Source organism: Thermobia domestica, chromosome 18 (genome assembly GCF_964235325.1).
Source record: "Thermobia domestica chromosome 18, izTheDome1.hap1.1, whole genome shotgun sequence".
Lineage (NCBI taxonomy): Eukaryota > Metazoa > Arthropoda > Insecta > Zygentoma > Lepismatidae > Thermobia > Thermobia domestica.
The window spans coordinates 144,972,799-144,988,246 of NC_137471.1; positions in this window are offsets into that span (position 1 = coordinate 144,972,799).

Genomic DNA, 15,448 nt, shown 5'->3' on the forward strand with positions numbered 1-15,448 from the left:
TGCTTCACTTCTGCAATCTCATCCTTCATCCTGTCCTTACATTGTGCCATACGTGCTACGCTGCTCTTCGATACCAGATCGATTCTTTTATTTACTTCTTCAAATTGCTCACTCGCCTTTTTCTCTGTTAGTATTGCCACTTCGAGTTTTAAAACGGTATATAATAATATCAGTGACGGTGACGGTAACGGTGGAGGGTGGTAATGTTTAAAATATTAAACAAATTTTTAATAACCTCCCGTTATCCGGAATCTCGGTAGCAGGAGCGCACGCTCCGAAAACAGTGTATCAAGAAATAGTGAACTCAAATAAGAATAGCAATATTAATACTACAACACTCTTGGGTCGTATTCGACAACTTACCATTTAAGCCTTCAATATAAATCCCCACACTGATGTTATTCACGAAGTTGTTAGACGTAGCGTGGACCTAGAGAGATGATACAAGACTCAGAATTTTCAGAATACACTTGCGTAAACTTGTTATTGGAAACCATGTGTATTTATTTATTATATTTATTTCTATATTACCACATTCTATCACAAAACGGTATTCATATACACAATGGATAATCCTCACCACTAGTGAACAGTATTTTGACGTAAGCAGTCGCTTCAATAATGGCTTGGTAACATCCCTAATTTTAATTATTGATCCCGCTCAACATAAAACTGAGATTGACAAGTATTCAAAAGAAATAAGCTATATAAAACAAGCAAACATACAAAATACTATATACAACAAAAATAATAATAATACATGCAATAAGGGTCCTCTACGATACTTCTAAAAGTCTTTTCAGAATAAATGGAAGTCCAGACGACAGTAGCAAATTGTGTTATTTCATATGTCTAGAAAGAATTGTTTTAGAGAAGCTTAATCTTTTATTTGTTTTTATATTTATTATTTTTAATTAATTCCTTTTTACTGATGCACTGAACTATTATAATGTAATGGCCACTTTGGTATAATTGTTTCTATCTTCAGTTCTGTCTTTACCCGAACAGATGATTCACTAGTGCAATACTGGTTTACATACAAAGTGACTAACTAAATGACAATTGATGGTCGCGACTGGCAAACTTTTATTTAGATTGAATTTAATTTAGTAGTGATACTTCAAACATTCTTCACAGATAAATAGGTTAGTTAGCACAGTTTTCAGAAATAATACATTTATGTAACGATGTTATATTACTACTGTAGTTGTTAGATATTTTTATAGCTATAAATTGAAGTTATGCTATTATATAGGCCTATATCAAATATAGATTGATTTTCTTTCAAGCACTTTTTCTGGATATATGCTCGAAATTTGAGCTTAAGACTAAAAGAATTCAATGCAAAGTAATACGTTCATATTGTGCGCACATTATATATACACGACGTTCTATATTTACTGATCCTCTAGAGTGTATACAAATTATTAACTTGTACTAATATTGACTGGCGCAAGAAACTTTATATTTACTTGTTGTAGCACTGATATGCAGTATCCAATAAAATAGGTTAGGTTATGAGTGAAGTATTTGAAATAAATATTATTATATCGGCTTACATAAATAATGTATCAATATTTTAGATTTACTTTTCATATGCGCATATGTTTTTACGGTTATATCAAAAGAATTCTATAAGGTTACGAGTGCAAAGCATGATTTAGTGTGTCGTATACCGTATACACATATCACGTAGTGTGTTGTGAGAACGAACGAATTCTTTTCGTTGACGTTAAAACGTGAATTCACATTAAATTCAATTGCTCAAATATGTCTTTTATTTTACTATGACTCTTGCAAACTAAGTATAGAATCCAAGTATTTCAAGTACGACACTCTCCAAACGTAATATGCTATTTTTACTTGCAGTGTCTTGCTTCTTCACAAATACGGCTTACTTGTTAGCTTTAAACATGTTCAGTTTTTCTTACTTTGACCGGCAGGTTAAAACTAGTCCTTAAAAGTTTCTTGTTCTATTATTAATTCACTTGCAAATAATTCTTCATAGTTGCATTTTTATTTTATTCTTCTCTTTATACCTCCCACTTGTTCTTACTTTTTACACTGCTGCTGCTGATCATGTATTGTCAATGTTGCCAGTCAAGTCTAGATAGCTATAGCTAAGGCGGAGTTCAGAAGGTTATTGAGCGGAGCGCTCAGTCACACCGCTCGAAGTGAGCGAAACGCAAAACTTGCGAAAACAACGGGTGCACAAATGCTGATGAGGCAGCGTGTCCTGTCACATATGGCGTCCGAATAGTTTGATTCCTGCGCCGTCACTAAGCATTCAAAGATTAACTTTCACTTAGTTCCGCCGATACTTATAAAAACAAGGTAATACACAAACAAATGAAACCTGACACATATACTTAAATACATATATACATAATATTTCGAAAAATGTACAGCTCGCAATCTATTCGCAGTATTCATCAGGCAAGTCCTTTGAAAGTTGACTGGCATAATTCCCTTCTGCGTTCTTCCGCCATTTACAGTATTGTTCCTTAGTGGGCTTCCACAATTTACATTGATGTTCGGATCGGAGTCCTATCAATTTCCCACTGTTCGAATCAATCAGCTCCACAACCTTAAGACTTCGCTTGCGAACACATAAGTATGGTCCTGAGTACAGGTATGGTCCTGACTCAGACGCTTGTGAAGAATAGTTGCAATCAAGAGTGAATTTCGTGGACTGTTAGTTGTGTAGTGGGTGGAACATGGGTGGAAATCGGCGTAATCGAAAAATAGACAGTGCAAGTGCAAGTGAATCTGGTGTTGCGGCCATGTCAGACTCAGATAAAGTAGTGTGTTGTGAGGACCCAGCTAGAGATGAGTATCATGTACAATGTTGTCTGTGTGATCGCTGGTTTCACCGCGTGTGTAGTCAAATGACAGAAGAACAATGGAATGGAGAAAATGAACTCGAGGATGATGCATCCGTTGAGTCGTTATGGAAGTGTGGACAGTGCAACCCACATAAGGCGATGGAGACGGGAGAACGAAGTTTGTCTTTGGATGCAATAGAGCAGATGCTTATCCGGATGTTTGAGAAGTATAATGAAAAGGAACAATGTGGGCTGAGATCGAAAATCAAGGAAGATTTTCAGATTGAGATGAAGGTCATTCAGAAGGATTTACGGAATAGTAGAGAGCAATTGGAGAACAAGATTGAAGAAGTTAGCAGGAAATGTGACAGGACGAACGCCTTGTTAACTCAACAAGTAAATGAACGGTCACGAAAGATGGACGGAACTCAGCAGGAGATTCAAGATTTGAAGAATACCGTCTGTAAACTTGAGGAAGTGGCAATACTTACAGAGAAAAAGGTGAGTGAGCAATTTGAAGAAGTAAATAGAAGAATCGATCAGGTATCGAAGAGCTGTGTAGCAGGTATGACACAATTGCAGGACAGGATGCAGGATGAGATTGCAGATGTGAAGCATGAGGTGTTACAGATGACTACGGCACACATAGAAGATCGTTTAGCCAAAGAAGAATTAAAGGTCCTGCAGAAGACTGATGAATGTAGAAAGGTGAGAGAAGAGGTTTCTGGAAGAATGATAAGAGCCATCGCGGTGATGAATAATCAACTGCAAGAGTGTCACGCGGAAGTGAGTCAGTCGAAGGCTGTCATGTGACAAAACACTTCGGAACTGTGGAAAGTACAAGAAAAGTTGGCTTGTCAGGAGGTAGCAATCGCGTCACTTCAACAAAGGATCGAGGAGGAATGGCGAAGACATAGTTCAGGCGTAGAAGAGGAAACAGAAGTGAAGCGGACATACAATCCTGCTCAATCACCAAGCTTAGATGGAAGGCGCAATAGAAGTGATTCCAGCGGTACCTACTATGGAAGAAGTGCCCTCAACAGTACGGTGGCTTCTCGGAGCAAGGAACCTAAAGTGCACCCAAGTTATCGGAGAAGACGGATCAAGACCAGTTCGTCCGATGAGAGCGGGTATTCAGAAGAAGATGGATGGCCTCCGAAGACGGAAAGAAGAAGAAACCGACAAAGACAGCTTCCTTCTAATGGGAACGAAAATGGAAACGCCAGAAGACCAACGAACCGTCGCGGAGCCTCTTCGGAAGTATCTCAGGACTATAGGGAGGAAATGGAAAAGGGAGAAGACGAAGTGGATTTGAAATTGCGATTAACGGATATAAAATCGTTCATGCATTATCCAGCAGAGAGAGGTGATTTGTCAGCTCAAGCATTTATAATACACTTTGAACGAGAGTGCGCTCTAATGGGTGTGCGACCTAATCAGGCGCTTAAGATATTACCGTTCGTAGTAAGAGACGCAGTGCTGTCATGGCATTATTCAAATGTGAATAAATTCATCACGTATCTCGAACTCAAGCAAATGTTTTTAAGACATTAGCATTCAGAAGACGTGACGTGTGCTAGGCTAACGCACCTTGAGACTGTACCATTCAACCCTAAGGTTGATGGGAGTGTTGAACGTTTTGTTACAAATTGATTTTGTCAGATTAGGGACTTGGATTTCCAGAGCATTGAAGCTCAGATTTGTAACACCATCATAACTTTACTACCAGTTCAGTATCAGAGACAGTTGGTTTCATGACGAGACCAGGAGTTAGCAGACATTCTTGAAACAGTCCGACGACTTGAACTGATTCACGACACATGGAAAGCAAAACGGAAGACAGGAAGAGATGGCGCTAGAAGGTGGGAGGACGGAGAAGAGTTGATCACTCGTAAACCTAAAGTAGGAGCTATATCGAAGGACCAGGAGGACAACAAGACAGAGCCTGTGAACACAAGACAAGAATCACTGGATGAAGGACGAGATGGTGCACGAGGACGAGGGAACTATTGACGAGGCGGTCGTGGACGTTCTTGGAGGGGAAATAGACGGCCAGGAAGGAAATGGTACACACACGAAGAATATGAAGGAGATGATCCGAGATCTTCCCAAGAGAATATTCAACACCTCTGGAATTCTCGAGGATGACTAGATTCAAAAAAACTAAATGAAGTATCCACCTCGCGGGTCGAAAGTAGGTACGACTTGTGTTGTGAGAAAACTCAGGAGAAAAGTGTAAGTGAGGATATACCTGAGGAAGTGTATAGGGATGTATATAGTCCTTTATATGTCCGTGAGTATGAGTCTAGGAATGAGATAAATATTTTTCGAGTTAAATTTCAATGTATAGCTGGACAAGAGTGGGAGTATAACACAGATTGTGAGAATATTGATGACGTGAAGACTGACTTTGAACAAATAAAAGAATGGTCTCGTATCATACGAGTGTGTTAAATGAAGTTGTGCAAGCACTTGTCGATAGCGGAGCGGAGGTGAAATTATGTAGTTTAGAGTTATGGAGAAAGATTACGAAGATTATATCACATCCGAAATTGAAATCAGCACCCAACGTAATTCTTGTCGATTATAGTGGAACCAGGAAGAAAATGGTGAGAGGAGAAGCATATCTTCCTGTGACAATTAAGGAGATAAAGACGAATGTTCGAGCTTTTCTGGTCGACGGGCTCAACCAAGATCTTCTACTGGGTCGTGATTACATGAGCAAGTTTTAAGTCAGAATGAATTTTGGAAATGGCATGGTAACCATTCAAACTGGGGTGCAAGAAGTCCTAGTACCCATGGTTGAAGCGAAGGAGGAAGAAAATACATGTAATAATATGATTAATGAGTTGAGTGTGGGTTACAATCTTCCTGGAAACGTCATAGAAGACTGGAGTGAATGCGAATGCCATCCAGAGGAAGTATGCGGCTCACAGGTATGTGGATGTGATTATGAAGATCTGAAAGAAGTTTTAAATCAGTTTAACAGCGTATTGATGCAACAAGAAGATTCGTATAATGAAGCTAGGTCAAGGCAAAGAGAAGATTGCAACCTGAGACGAATTGCGCTGGCACAAATAAAGGATCAAGCTCTTGTGGAATATTTGTATGACCCGCTTGTTCAGGAGATCCAATGTTCGGCTTGCATCCAAAGAGAGTGGAAGTCAGGGAAAAAACGACTGAAGAGAGTCTGTACGCTACCCTAGAAGAAGTGAGAGAAGTGGTTCAGGAAACTCCTATTGCTTCGGACCACAAGGAAATGTTATTCAATGTGCTGATGAAGAGAAGAAAAGTTTTCGCCCATTTCCCAGGAAAATGTAACAAGTTTAAGTATACAATCCAGGTTACCACTGAAGGTCCAATTGTGAAACGCCCTTACACAATTCCACTGTGTTATCGAGATAAGTCGTGGGAGCAGATCCAAATATGGTTGCGTCAAGGTATCATTGAGCCTGCAGTGTCAAAACATCACCATTCCCTGGCAATAGTCAGAAAGGGGAACTCAGATGAGGTTAGAGTCTGTCTTGATTTGGTCCAACTTAATAAATTCGTATCTTTAACAAATCTGAAGGTTGAACGCCTCGATGACCTCTTTGCAAGATTTAATGGTATGACCTGTGCAATGTCCATTGACCTGGTGCATTACTACTGTCAGATCGAGTTAACTGAAAAATGTAGGGATCTTGTAGCATTCTGTTTTGAAGGCCAGATGTATCGGCATTGCAGAGTACCCTTTGGTTACAAGAACGGTGGAGCTTGTTTAATGGCTGCGTTGCAGAGAGTGTTGGGAGTTGCTTTTCTTGAAAAGATCTTGCTGTATATAGATGATATTTTAATTCCCGGGACTGATCCAGTAGCTCATATCGAGTTGTTAGATCAAGTATTGTATAAGTTAGAGCAAGCAATTATGACAGTCAATTTAAAGAAATGCACATTTATTGTACCTGAGGCAAATTTCTTAGGTTTCGTGGTAACACCGGTAGGGATAGCGAAAAATCCAGAGTACGTGTATATAGTTAAGTCGTTGCCAAGGCCAACAACTATAAAAACATTGCAAAGGACCTTAGGATTTTTTCAGTGTTGCTCCAAGTTTATACATGATTTTGCTCGTAAGTCAGCACCTTTATACCAGCTGCTTAAACAAGGGAAGAAATGGACCTGGTTGCCTGAACATACGAATTGTTTCGAGGAAATAAAAAATGAGATCTCTAAAAATATACTTTTGGGGTATCCATATATGTCAAAAGACTTCATTATCATAGTCGATGGCTCGACTATTGGGACTGCTGCTATTCTGACACAAGAGTATGAAGATGGGAAACGAGTTATTGGTTTCACTGGACACATACTTAAGCCTTGCGAATCTCGCTATGCCATTACCGAAATAGAGATGTTGGGTGTGGTGAAGGCTATAAGAAAATGGCGTAATCTACTGATCGGGCATCATGTGATCGTACAAACTGACCATCAAACATTAGTGCACTTTAAGAACATAAAATATTGGAATACAAGGCTGTATCGGTGGTGTATCGAGATGCAAGATGTGGAGTTGGAAATCCAATACATACCAGGAGTAACCAATGTAGTAGCGGATACTTTGTCTCGTATTACCGTATGCGAAACACCTAGAATTGTTACAATTTTGAATTTTCATGTCCTTCCAGGAGATTTAGCAAATATGACCAGTGAGGATGGGAAGCAATACCAGCGTTAAGATCGACAGTTAATGAAGTATATTGATGCTCTAGAGCAAGATCAGACCTATGTATCAGAAATAAGTTGGGGTAAATCTGTACGACTGTATTATAAGATCCAACAAGGTGTGCTGTTAAAACGTGATTTTCGTTTGAAAGATAAATGGAGGATAGTTGTACCCAAAAGTTTAGTAAAGAGAGTACTGAGATGTTACCATGATGACAGTAGTCATTTTGGCTATGCGAAGATACACACGATGCTTCTAGAAAATTTCGTTTTGGGAATACATGTATACTGATGAGCGACAATACATCTGCAATTGTGTATTATGTATGAGACACAAAGCTGATCCTAATCCTCTCCCAAGGAAGTTACAGTCAGTCACCGTTTCGAGAGCCCGAGAGTTACTATCAGTTGATGTAGTAGGGAAGCTTCCAACCAGCAAGTCAAACATGGCATATGTGTCCACGTGCATGGTGTGTTTATCAAGCATCTAGTAGCGTATCGAATGAGACGAAATACAACTGCTGCCATTCTGATGTGCCTGGATTTGTATTTTATGCATTTAGGTATTCCGGACGCCATTATATGTGACAACGGTCCATGTTTTGTATCTAGTAAGTTCCTAGGGTCAATGGCTAGTAAAGGAGTTAAAGTGTATCACACCACACCATACCATCCTCAAGCAAATCCCGTGGAGAGGATGCATGGAGAAATGAATAGGCTTTGGAGTTTGTATTGTGCTGAACAACATGTCGATTGGAGTAAGCACTTATAGAATATCGTTATGTTACCCAATTACAATATTGTGGAGAATCTGAAAGTTGCTCTAGTCCAAGCAGATCTAAACGTGAAGGGTGTAACGCTTGTGATAAAACGACTGTTCCAAAAGGAGACTGATGAAGACGGGAATTCGTGGGACAACCGGCTACTTATGATTGCACACCGTAAGAAGTCTCAGATGGCGAAGAAGAATCAACGTACCAACGAAAAAATGACATCAGATCGGCATGCTAAAGTAGGCGATCTTATATTCCGCAGGACACATCCCATCAGTGATGCAGCAGCACAGCAGATAAAACAGATGTTTGATCTGTACTCAGGAACATACTTATGTGTTCGCAAGCCGTCTTAAGGTTGTGGACCTGATTGATCCGAACAATGGGAAATCGATAGGACACCGATGCGAACATCAGTGTAAATTGTGGAAGCCCACTAAGGAACAATACTGTAAATGGCGGAAGAACGCAGAAGGGAATTATGCCAGTCAACTTTTAAAGGACTTGCCTGATGAATACTGCGAATAGATTGCGAGCTGTACATTTTTCGAAATATTGTGTATATATGTATATAAGTATATGTGTCAGGTTTCATTTGTTTGTGTATTATCTTGTTCTTATAAGTATCTGTGTAACTAAGTGAAAGTTAATTTTTGAATGCTTAGTGACGGCGCAAGGATCAAAATATTCGGACGCCATATGTGACAGGACACGCTGCCCCATCAGCATTTGTATAAAAGTTTAGCGTTTTGCTCACTTCGAGCGGTGTGACTGAGCGCTCCGCTCAGTATCCCTCTGAACTCTACCAATGTTGTCTAAACTTCACTGGCAACATTGACAACACAGGATCAGCAGAAGCAGTGTAGAAAGTAAGAACAGGTGGGATGGTATAAAGAAAAGAATAAAATAAAAATGCAACTATGAAGAATTATTTGTAACTGAATTAATAATGGAACAAGAAACTTTTAATCACTTGTTTTGTGTCAACCTGCCAGTCAAGGTAAGAAACTAACAAGTGCACCGTATTTGTGGAGAAGAAAGACACTGCAAGTAAACATCGCACATTTCTTTTGGGCATCGTCCTACTGAAAACACTTGCATTATACAGTTTGTTTGCATTCGTCATAGTAAAAAAGATATATATTTAAACAAATGAATATAGCACGGATTCACGTACTAATGTCTAAGAAAAGGATTTAAACAAGTGATATGTGTATACCGTATACGACACACTAAAGCATGCTTTGTACTCGTAACCTTATAGAATTCTTTTGATATAATCGTTGAAACATATTCGCATTAAAAAGTAAATTTAAAATATTGATACAGTATTTACCTAGGGCAATATAATAATATTCATTTCAAATACTTCACTCATAACCTAATCTATTTTATTGAATACAGCATATCAGTGATACAAGGATTAAATATAATTAAGTTTCTTGCGCCAGTCAGTATTCGTAAAAGTCAATCACTTGTATACACTCTAGAGGATCAGTAAATATAGAACGTCATGTATATAATGAGCGCACAATACGAACGCGTTACTTTGCATTGAATTCTTTTAGTCTTAAGCTCAAATTTGGAGCATATATCCAGAAAAAGCGCTTGAAAGAAAATCAATTTATATTTGATATATGCCTATATAATAGGATAACTTCAATTAATAGCTATAAAAATATCTAAGAACCACAGTAGTAGTATAACATCCTTATGTAACTGTTATTTTTGAAAACTGTGCTAACTAACCTATTTATCTGTGAAGAATGTTTGAAGTATCAGTACTAAGTTGAATTAAACCTAAATAAAAGTAAGCCAGTCACGATTATCAAGTGTCAATTAGTTAGTCAGTTTGAATTCAAATTGGTATTACAATTGTGAATCATCTGTTCGGGCAAAGACAGAACTGAAGATAGAAACAATTATACCAAGTGGCAAGTATAATATAGTAGTTCAGTGCATCCGTAAAAAGAAAATAATTAAAAATAAGAAATACAAATATAGACAAATGGTCAAACTTCTTTGAAACAATTCTTTCTATACACTTGAAATAACATAATTTGCTACTGTCGTCTGGACTTTTGTTTACTCTGAAAAGACTTTTAGAAATATAGTAGCGATACCTTATTGCATGTACTATTATTAATTTTTTTGTATATAGTATTTTGTATATTTCCTTGTTTTATATATCTTATTTAGTTGACTACTTGTCAATCTCAGTTTTAAGTTGAACGGTATCAATAATTAAAATTAGGAATGTTACCAAGTCATTATTGAAGCGACTGTTTACGTCAAAATATTGTTCACTTGTGGTGAGGATTATCCGCTGTGTATATGAATACTGTTTTGTGATAGAATGTGGTAATATAGAAACAAATATAATAAATAAATACACATGGTTTTCAATAACAAGTTTACGCAAGTGTATTCTGAAAATTCTGAGTCTTGTATCATCTCTCTACGTCCACGCTACGTCTAACAACTTCGTGAATAACATCAGTGTGGGGATTTATATTGAAGGATTAAATGGTAAGTTGTCGATTACAACCGAAGGTTGTTGTAGTAATAATATTGGTATTCTTATTTGAGTTCACTATCTCTTGATACACTGTTTTCGGAGCGTGCGCTTTTGCTACCGAGATTCCGGATAATGAGAGGTTATTAAAAATTTGTTTAAAATTTTAATCACCAACACCCTCCACCGTTACCGTTAGCGTTACATAAACTCATGTTGAGGTTGCGCTCGCGCGTACTCACCATCTTTGACGTGTCCGTCTATTATGCTTCCAAGTACCTGTACCTATTGCCAGGAATTCCTGTGGTGATTGATGTATGAAACATGGCAAAGATTATTGGAAACAAACAAATACACAGAATAAATTTTACTTGAAGAAAAGGTATTGTACACTTAACATTTACTTACGTGCAACTTTTATGAATATAATTTTGTTGATACATTTACTTTGATATTCTTTTAGTACCTTCTTTTTTATTTTTAGCTCATTTCACTTTTTACGAAAAAAAGAGCAAGGTGTTAATTCAAAATGATATGAAATATTGTCGTAGGCGGCTTATTTTGAGGTTGGTAATATTTTACCACTTAGCCCACGTAGGTTCACTAAACACTTTTCTGCACTACACTTTAATTACAGAGGTTTTAGGTGGGATTTTGTGTTATTCCATTGAAAAGGAATCTATTTCCGTTTTCTTATACTGATGACGATTTCGTGGTTCCATTCTGGTTACTTCGCCTTTCATCTTCCCATTGCGAAGTTTATGATAAAATCACTAAACATTCGATAATTTGATGGTACATCAAATGGATTTATTCTTTGAGATAACTTATGCCATCTTGCAACGAATATTAACGTAATCTACTACGAAGATTAAATTTTCTTATAAACCAACGTGAATGTAACTGGTTCTTACGACGTGCGTTCATGTCATTTTAAGTAATTTGCATAAAATTGGAATGTGTTCACTAATTTCCACAAACCACTTATATCTTGAAACTATGTTCACTCTCCAAACGTTTTAGAATATTAATTCCATAACACTATAACAGATGAACAATTTCTTTGCAGATTTTCATTGCATTCGGTTTGCCTAGTCGTTCGTTGAGTTCATGATGTTTTCCTGATGCCGTCTTTCGCGCCATCAACCACAATGTTCATTTTCCTACGCTTGTTCATAATAGTGCGTAGTCTTACAATATTGTTGGATGACATTCGCTCATAGTTAATATGTGTATTATGGAGTTTTATACCTACTTGCCGTAAAAATATAACAATTAAAATATCAAAAGAGTCTAATTTAGTTTCCGTGGGTGAGGTATAAACAGCAACCAAACATATACAATCTATATATCTATCGATTCAGTTTGACAAAACAAATCGATCGATGCCAAATTTAACTACTTCCGGTTAACCACTTCCGGTTTACTGAGCCTAATTTAGTTTCTGGGGGGTATAATCAGCAACGAGACATATACAATCTATATATCAATCGATTCAGCTTGACAAAACAAATCGATCGATACCAAATTTAACTACTTCCGGTTAACAACTTCCGGTTTACTGAGGATAATTTAGTTCTCGGGGGTGGGGTATAATCAGCAACGAAACATATACAATCTATATATCAATCGATGCAGCTTGACAAAACAAATCGCTCGATACCAAATTTTACTACTTCCGGTTAACCATTTCCGGTTTACTGAGCCTAATTTACTTTCCCGGGGTGAGGTATAATCAGCAACAAAACATACACAATCTATATATCAATCAGTTCAGCTTGACAAAACAAATCGATCGATACCATATTTAACTACTTCCGGTTTACTGAGCCTAATTTAGTTTCCGGGGGTATGGTATAATCAGCAACCAAACATATACAATCTATATATCAATCCATTCAGCTTGACAAAGAAAATTGCTCGATACAAAATTTAACTACTTCCGGTTAACCACTTCCGGTTTACTGAGCCTAATTTAGTTTCCGGGGGTGAGGTATAATCAGCAACAAAACATACACAATCTATATATCAATCAGTTTAGCATGACAAAACAAATCGATCGATACCTTATTTAACTACTTCCGGTTTACTGAGCCTAATTTAGTTTCCGGGGGTGGGTATAATCAGCAACCAAACATATTGAACCTATATATCAATCCATTCAGCTTGACGAAACAAATCGATCGATACCAAATTTAACTACTTCCGGTCAACCACTTCCTGTTTACTGAGCCTAATTTAGTTTCCGGGGGTGAGGTATAATCAGCAACAAAACATACACAATCTATATATCAATCAGTTCAGCATGACAAAACAAATCGATCGATACCTTATTTAACTACTTCCGGTTTACTGAGCCTAATTTAGTTTCCGGGGGTATGGTATAATCAGCAACCAAACATATACAATCTATATATAAATCCATTCAGCTTGACGAAGCAAATCGATCGATACCAAATTTAACTACTGCTGGTTTACTGACTCTAATTTAGTTTCCGGGGGTGGGGTATAATCCCCAACGAAACATATACAATCTATATATCTATCGATTCAGTTCGACAAAGCAAATCGATTGATACCAAATTTAACTACTTCCGGTTAACCACTTCCGGTTTACTGAGCCTAATTTAGTTTCGGGGATGGGGTATAATCAGCAACCAAACATATAAAATCTATATATCAATCCATTCAGCTTGACGAAACAAATCGATCGATACCAAACTTACCTACTTTCGGTTAACCAGTTCCGGTTTAGTGAGCCTAATTTAGTTACCGGGGCCTAATTTAGTTTAAAATCTTTTAATAAAGTGGATACTTTCAAATATCTACCATAACACTACAAGATGTGCTAGGCATGTGCCATTTAGGTGTCTCAGCTACTTTTTGGGTACGCGACAATTGGTAGATATGGTATTCATCTGTTAAGTATGTACTTCAGCTAGCTAAAGTTTTAGGTGCTTGTTACACCTAACTGATATTTGCGACTATGTACCACAAATGTAGCATTTATATACCTGGCTCAGTTTAGCACTGTGATAATCATTTGTTTTTATATCGTCATTTGGGACATATATCTTTCATGCTCGAGGTACTTACTTTAGGTGCATACGTTTTTAGATACTTATGATATAATTGATATCTGCAGCGACACACGAATGACAGTCAGCTCTTTGCACCTGCTCATGCGCAGTAACATGCAATGGTTTCTCGCGCTTTTTGCTCCACTTTCTGTCCTAGTACACAATCGCTTAAAAAAAAGTAGCAACAAATGCATGAAATTTGGGAGATAAATGTAGAAGAAAGAAATGACATAACTGATGAATAAAAATTAAGATGAATGTTTCATACCTATGTGAACAATTAATTATTTACGTACTTAGGGATAACGAATTGTATTTTCTTAGATGCCAACTGTCACCGATCATTTGAAAGTGAAAATGGAAGAACCATGAAATAAAGTAAACAGAAGCGCGTCATTTTGTTATAAAATTACATGGCGAGAGGATTTTATCTGATCCCAAATGGTTATCGTCGAATATACAGGGTTACAACAGCACTCTGAGTAGCCAAATTAAGAATACCTCAAGGATTTATCCCTCTACAAGCAACATTTTCCCCATCGACTTCGTGGCCATGTCGGAAGAGAACGCGCCTAGTAATCAAATGGTTGTTGGTTCACGCCCACTCTGAGGCACATTTTTTTACTTGGTTAAAGTGTTTTTTAGACTCACCTTAATGTAAGCATATTACGCATATAGGCGATTTAACATGTTTTGGGTGAATAATTATGTGGTTCATTGATGCTTGGGGCATGAGGAACCTTCTTGGAACATGCTAGGTAAGTTTCCCAGGCATGTGCTTAGGGGCGGACATAGACTGTGACTATCGCTTGCCATCCATGTGGTTTCCCTCTCACAGGTACATAAGGCACATACTGGGCACATTTCCATGTACCTGAGGGAACATGATAGGCAGTGCTTCCTATATAATTGTGCTGTTAGTTTAGGATCAATATTAACAGACCAAAACGATATATACGAAGAAATAAGATCTCGACTGAAAGAAGGGAATTTGTGTTATTATTCAGATCAGAATCTTTTATCTTCAAGAATTCTGACGTAGATTTTGAAGCTTAACATCTACAAAACAATAATCATCCCTGTTGAACTGTATGGTTTTGAAACTGGTAGCTTACTCTGAGAGAACACAGACTGAGAGTATTAGAGAATAAAATCCCTAGGTAAATATTCGCTCACAAGAACGACAGGAGTGGGAAATGGCGGAAATTTCATAACGATGAACTGCATAACTTATATTGTTTATCAAACATTATAAAGGCTATGAAATCTAGGTAGCTCAGGTGGGCAGGTCATGTAGCCAGAATGGAAGAAAATAAGAGTGGTTTGAAAGTTTAAACTGGAAATCCAATTGGAGAAAGACCAATAGGAAGATCCTAGGTGAAGATAGGACAATATTAAAACGTATCTCGCAAAATTGGAATATAAAGTAGAAACTGGATCCTGTTGCCTAAGGAGAGAAGTGAATGGAGAGTTTTTGTGAATGCAGCATTCAACCTTCAGCCTCTATAGTCCTTAGAGTTAGTTAGCAGGAAATTTTGCTTAAGAACAAAACAA